Source organism: Triticum aestivum, chromosome 6B (assembly GCF_018294505.1).
Source record: "Triticum aestivum cultivar Chinese Spring chromosome 6B, IWGSC CS RefSeq v2.1, whole genome shotgun sequence".
NCBI classification, from domain to species: Eukaryota; Viridiplantae; Streptophyta; class Magnoliopsida; order Poales; family Poaceae; genus Triticum; species Triticum aestivum.
Window position 1 is genome coordinate 683,056,911 of NC_057810.1, and position 6,359 is coordinate 683,063,269.

Consider the following 6,359-nt stretch of genomic DNA (forward strand, 5'->3'; position numbering starts at 1 on the left):
AAAAAGGCGAAACCCTTCAAAGTCAAGGGACCCAAGTTTGAGAATTTGAAAATTGACTGGGCGGGAGGAGATGCCGGATTTGAAAATGAGATCAGTAACCTTGATTGCGTGGAAATCTTGTTTAACCGAAAAGTAGTGGTTTAGGGCGGACTCAATTAGCAATTCATTTGGCCTAACACTAATTGGTAAGAAGGTAATCCAAAAGGGGTGCGAGTGATGAGTGTAGTGCACATGAGGTGGTGTCTGGTTAAGGTAAGCAGCATTAAGCATGCGGTAAAAAAAGCTAAAACTAGGCCGTTTTCGCCTCACCTTAGGCAGGTCGAGAGACATGGACGCTGAAGGCAGTGAAGCAGCAACGACCGGCGATGACGAGGGAGACATGGATCCGTACGGCGGGGACATGGCATCTCCAGGAAGTGGGCATCGGGCAGCACCCATGCGCAGGGGCCAGGGGAAGCGGATCAGCATGCCGCGCTTGCGGAAGTCACCCATGGAGGCTATCAACTTGGCAACGGCAGGCGATGCGACGGTGAAGGATAAGCATGAGTCGCCGTCGTCAGTGGTGTTGAAGTGGTGGTAGCAGCCACCGAACAGGCGAGCGAGGATGAGGGCCATGGCCGTGTCGTTGAGGGTGAATGGGAATTGGATGACACGCGCATACATGCAGCAACCGTGTGGTTGGCGGCCGATGTCGATGGTGACGTGTGATCGGAGTTGTGACCAAGCCACATCTTCGAACTGGAGCCCCAGGTCTTCATGAATTTGGAGCAGGCAGGCAAGCGACATGCAGGAGGCCGTGGCCAAAGGTGGTGGTGGGAGAGGTGGCAGGGTTCTAGCGAAGGCGAAGGCGAAGTTGCGGTGGCAGACCTTGGACTGGTCGAGGATGATCTCCGCGATGCGTGGGGATGCCACGTGGAAGCGGAAGATGAGAGGGGAGCACATGGCGACGAAGAAGTTGGCAGCACTACCTCCAAGAGTACCCTGGAGTAGAGCAGCGACGACAATGGTGTCGAGGTAGCGGTTGGAGAAGTCGAAGATGGCGTAGAGGGGCGATGCGAGGTGGAGCTCGGGGGTGGTGATGTCGAGGCGAAGGTAACGGTTGCAGTCGTCCTCAAACTCGAGTCCCATGGCGTTGCCGCAGCCGAGGAAGCATCGAAGAGCTACCTGTCCGGCATTGACGTAGAGCAAGTCGAAGAAGGCGGATGGAGGTGGCGCGACCGTGGGGGTGAGCTCGTCCTTGGGGTGAGTGGTGAGGATGAGAAGGGGTGGAGGCGTGGCCGTCGTGGTGATGGCCGGGGCAGTCGGGGTGGTGGCGCGGCGGTGATGGCCGGAGCGGTCGAAGGTGGTGAGAGAGGGAGGGGTGCGGGGAGAGGAGAGCCATCCCATCTGCACCAAAGTCCTGATGAGAATTGTGCATTGCAGGCTTCCAAAATATCAGTGGCCTCAAGGCAATCAGACTCGATAATCTAAGCCCATCTCAAAATATCTTCAAAATATGGAGCGGCTTCTAGCACCGTATGGTAATACAAGGTGGGGCTTTTTTTGCAACAATGGTGTGCGTTATCTTTTCTTATGGATGCTCTCGCTGCCACATATCTGCTGGAGTTGTGAGATGTTAACTGTTGTGTTCACCCTTTTTTTTATTTGTGCCTATTTTATTTGTATTTTATAGCTGAAGTTTTGTGTTAGTTTATTATTGGTAATTCTTTTTTTAGTTGCTCTATATTTTTTTTGGTTTTTTATCTTTTAAACAATATTTCGTACTAAAATCCTCATGCTTGTTGTGTGCGTTTAAATCACCAGATCAATTATAAAATTCACCGAAAGTACGAAGCATCTCATCATAATAAAAATTACATCTTGATTCCAAGGCCAACGAACAACCACTGGTCGTCATAACGAGCCGTCGATGCACCGTTGTCGTCACTTCCCTACCAGAGTCGGCTTGGCTTTTTATAGATAACAACCGAAAGCCCTCGTGCACATGCCCCTAATGACTAGCGTCATGATGTCATAGTTGTCGCCATTGAACAATTGCATAGATCCGAAGCACCCGACACAATATCTCCTCATAATTGGTTCTAACAAGAAGCTGACGTGTATAAGTGATAACCGTTCTCAACCACCTTTGTTCAACCCGCCACCGCCGCCGCAGGTCCGCCTCCTCTCCGGTGGCCCTAGGGCCATGGGGCGCGGTGGATCTTGGCAAGGACCGACGGGAGGGCTCCGTTTTTAGTTGTTTCTTTCAGTTTTGCTAGGGTTTGTGTCCTGCTCAGGAAGACGAGACGGCGGCGGCTCCCTGAAGATGGAATAAAGGTCTCCCCGCCTAGTCTCTGTTCCGGCGGCGCGTCTAGCATCGTTGGTGGGCGTGTGGAGATGTGTCTCCGGTGGATCTATCTTTGGTGGATTTGCTCGGATCTCGTCGTTGTTCGTCTACATTCGTGTGTCTTCGAATTGGATCTTTTTGATCTACGTTATTCTTCATCTGCGGCGGTTGCTGTTCTGGCGCGATGGTCCTACGGGGCCTTAGCACGACGACTTCCCGACTGTCTACTATAACAAGTTGTGCCCGATTCCGGCGACGGAGGGGCGATGACGGCGGCGCGCCTTCGGCTCGCTTCAGTGCTGGTAATCGTCGCTAGATGGTCTATGAATCTGGATGTAATTTTTATTATTTCTGGTATTCGTTGTACTGCTATGATTGAAGATGAATAGAACGGAAATTTTCTTGAAAAAAAACCCACATTTGTTCAAGATAGTTTAAAACTGCCTAAAATAGGATCAAAGGATAATGTAAAATAGTTTAAATAGTACATTTTGAAACGGAAACAATTTTAGAGTCCACGGTTGACGAATGATTCCGTGACAGCCAAAATTGATGGGTGTATTTTCCCCTCAATTTTGAAGCGTGTAGATAAGGGGCCACCTCGTTAAAAAATACGGCCAATTGGGCTTATACCTTGATTGAATACCAATGCAATTTTCTTTTTGGTTGCGCGTGGTCTGATTGCTCCCGTGACGAAGTCTCATCTGCACCTTTTTCTTGACATTGACATTGTCTGTTTTGAGGTTGCTTACCACATGCACCATGTCGTTCATCTGCACCTTCTCGTGGAGTACTAGTGAACTCTTCCAGCACAGAGGCGCATACGCAACCTTGTGGCCGAAGGAACATGCGTAGTACATTGCACATACCTGAGACACTCCTAAAGATCAGCGCAAGACCTTTTCAAGTCAATGATGCTTTTGGCGCCCTTTCGGCCATGGGCGTTCCACTACACCCAGCAATTGAATTCGCACTGTACATTAGGTCGTCTCCATCCATATCTATCCATCTATCTCCAGTCCAAACATTTTTTTTACGGAAATGTTAACGCCCACACGTGTGAGCGTTTGCACATCGCCCACACGCCTCCATCACCATTCATTTTGCCACGTATGAATAGATAACATTAGCAGATTTTTTTTTGGTTTTCAGCTTAAAAATGTTGTATTTCCTAAATAAAAAAGCGAACTAAAAATCCGTTTCACCATTAAATCCGTCTCGACGAGATCTTCAAAACTAGACCCCATGTTGATATGTTTCGACGATTTTTTTTTTGCCAGAAATTGCCACGATGTTTACACTGCAGTTGCCATAGTTCTTAAACTAAAGATGCCATGTGGCAATTTTAGTTTGTAGATCATGACAATTTTAGTATTTTGATGATGGCAACTTCAGTACTTTGACCATGAAAATTATTTTTTGTATGAACCATGGCAATTTTACGTGCATGTATCATGGCAATTTTAGTTTATGGTTCATGGCAAGTCTAGTTTCTTAATTCCCCGTTTTATAAATGTTAAAATTTATTTTTAAATGTAGAAGAAAATAGCTGAAACATATCATGGCAACTTCAGTATAAACATCATGGCAATTCATATGCAATAGACATGGCAACTTTTAATTCAGAAAAAATTTCATCAAAACATATCAACATGTGATATAGTTTCGAAGATCTCATCGTGAGGGATTTAATGGTGAAAACGGATTTTCAATCGGATTTTTCGTTTAAGAGATAAAATATTTTAAAAACTGAAAATCCAAAAAAATTCCTGCATGCATGCATGCGATGACGTGGCAATCTGTTTACACTAGAAACGTGTGGTGCGTCTTCCTTCCTGCCACACGTGTAGCAGTTAGCGCGACCCTTTCTTTATACGCCCATCACTTGGGCATTCCTTGTAGCGAAAGCTAGCGTCCCCGCGTGCGTGCTTACTCATTTTCTCGATTTTGCAAGGATGATCTTCTGGAGATCAGTTCAGAGTTTTAGCATATTAGCAGTATAATAACCACTGTCAAGAGGTAGAACCGTTGGTCGTTCCGCGTCACATCACACGAATCGCGATCACGGTGATGATGGCCTGTGAGACTAGCCCGGACAAGAAAGGACGGCCACCTTCCAACTCCAGAGGAACGCATCAAACCAAAAGCAACTTCCTTCAAGTAGCAACCGCACGTACGTCTGGGTTTTATAATCGTAGCGTATCAGCAGCAGATTCCCAGCTTAGCGCCGGTTCACACTTCACGCCTCACCTTGCACCCGCGATCGCCACAAAAATCTCTCGGCTCATTTCATGGCTAGAACGATCGGGAAAAATCGGGCTGATATTTTGTGCTGTATGGGTTGTCACGCGACGCAGGATATATGCGGTGGGCGCGGGATCCGCCCGCACTACGTAGCGCCTACGCGGCCGCCGACGGGGATTTCCGGTATGGGTGCCGTGCGGGCCCCGGCGACGGCACCGCATGGGACGGGCCGCCTTTCCTTCTCCTGCCGCGCGAAAAGTTGGCGACGGCGACGGGTCGGATGGGACGGGGGACGGCGTGAAGTCGATCAACGCCAGCCAGCCAGATATATCATCGGAGACGGAGATAGACAGAGATTGTTTCAGGGAAAATATCAGCTCGCTCGTTGGAACATACGTACACTGTAATTTCCGTCGATCGTAGCTGCATCCCTAGCTTAGCTTCATCCGGCCGGAAGAATAATGGTGCGTCGTGGATTCTGATTCACCGTCCACCGGGTAACAGTGAATGAGATCGTGGCGATGATGATTGAGCGAGCCCAGGGTAATGCTAATATTCTACTTTGACGCCTTTGCTGGTCTTTTCTATGGAAAGGGATTTGTGCTCTTTGACTGACCTTTTTCTCTGTGTGCCTTGTCCTGTGTGTAGGGATAGAAGAAAAGCTTGGAATCAGTGCTTCTTTGGTGGGGTTGGTGGTCGAAGATACTCTGAAATTTGACAGTAAAATGGATCGCGCTTGTGTTTGTTGATCTGACCCTGGTGGTATTTCTAGGCTCCGCGTGTCTGACCTATGAACAAATTAGATGTAATGCTCTGCTCTTTTTTTCTTTTATAACAGCTGCTGCTGCCAGTGCTCACTGCTAAAGAGAAATAAGTACATAATTTTTTTAGGGGTGGGAAATAAATACTTTTCAAGATACATATTTTTTCTATACATTATAATCATGTTTTAAACACGTTTAACATTTTCTAACTATATGATTGACATTTTTTAAATAGCTGTGTTGGAAAAAAAATATGTTCTGAATTTGTATTTCAATGTGTGTTAATTTTTTTCAAATGTGTAGCTAACTTCGTTTTAATGCTATCAACAATTATGATAACATTTTTTTTTTACAATTTGGTAACTTTTTCATATTCACAATTGATGAAAGGTGAAGTAGATATAAGTTTTGAAATATATATTTTTAGAATAATTAAAAAATATATAAATGAAAAAAAGGCGAACAGAAAATCAAAGCTTATGCTCGGTCTCATTATTGGGCCTTTCGACTAGTGAGTTCCTCGACGTGAGGCTGTGAGACATAGCCGTTCCTCTAAAAAGCGACTCACATGCGTATTAGGATCTGCAAAGCCAGGGCTCTTGTGTGTGTGCCTATGGAAAACCCTATTTAAGGCTCTCTGCATCAAAGGGTTGACCAAACGCACATGAGTGCGACCAATTCGGCCGAACCATCCCCCACATTACGCATAGTTGGGCAGTTCTGGTTTTGAGAACCTTCCAGGTTCACAGCTGGCTTTTCCGGGTTTTCGTACCTTCTAGAAGGTACCTCATTTGGTTTTTCATTTTATATTTTTCATCTTATCTGTTTTTTATTTCCATCCAATTTTGTTGTCATTTTAAAATTTTAACAAATTGTTCAAATTATTCAAATTTGTTTGTGTTTCCATAGTTTGTTTGGCATTTAATTTTTTTTGCACTTTAAAGAAAATGAAGTTTAAAAAATTGTACCATTTTACATAAAATGTTTGAAGTTTTGGAAAAACTTTTTCATTATCAATTTGTTCA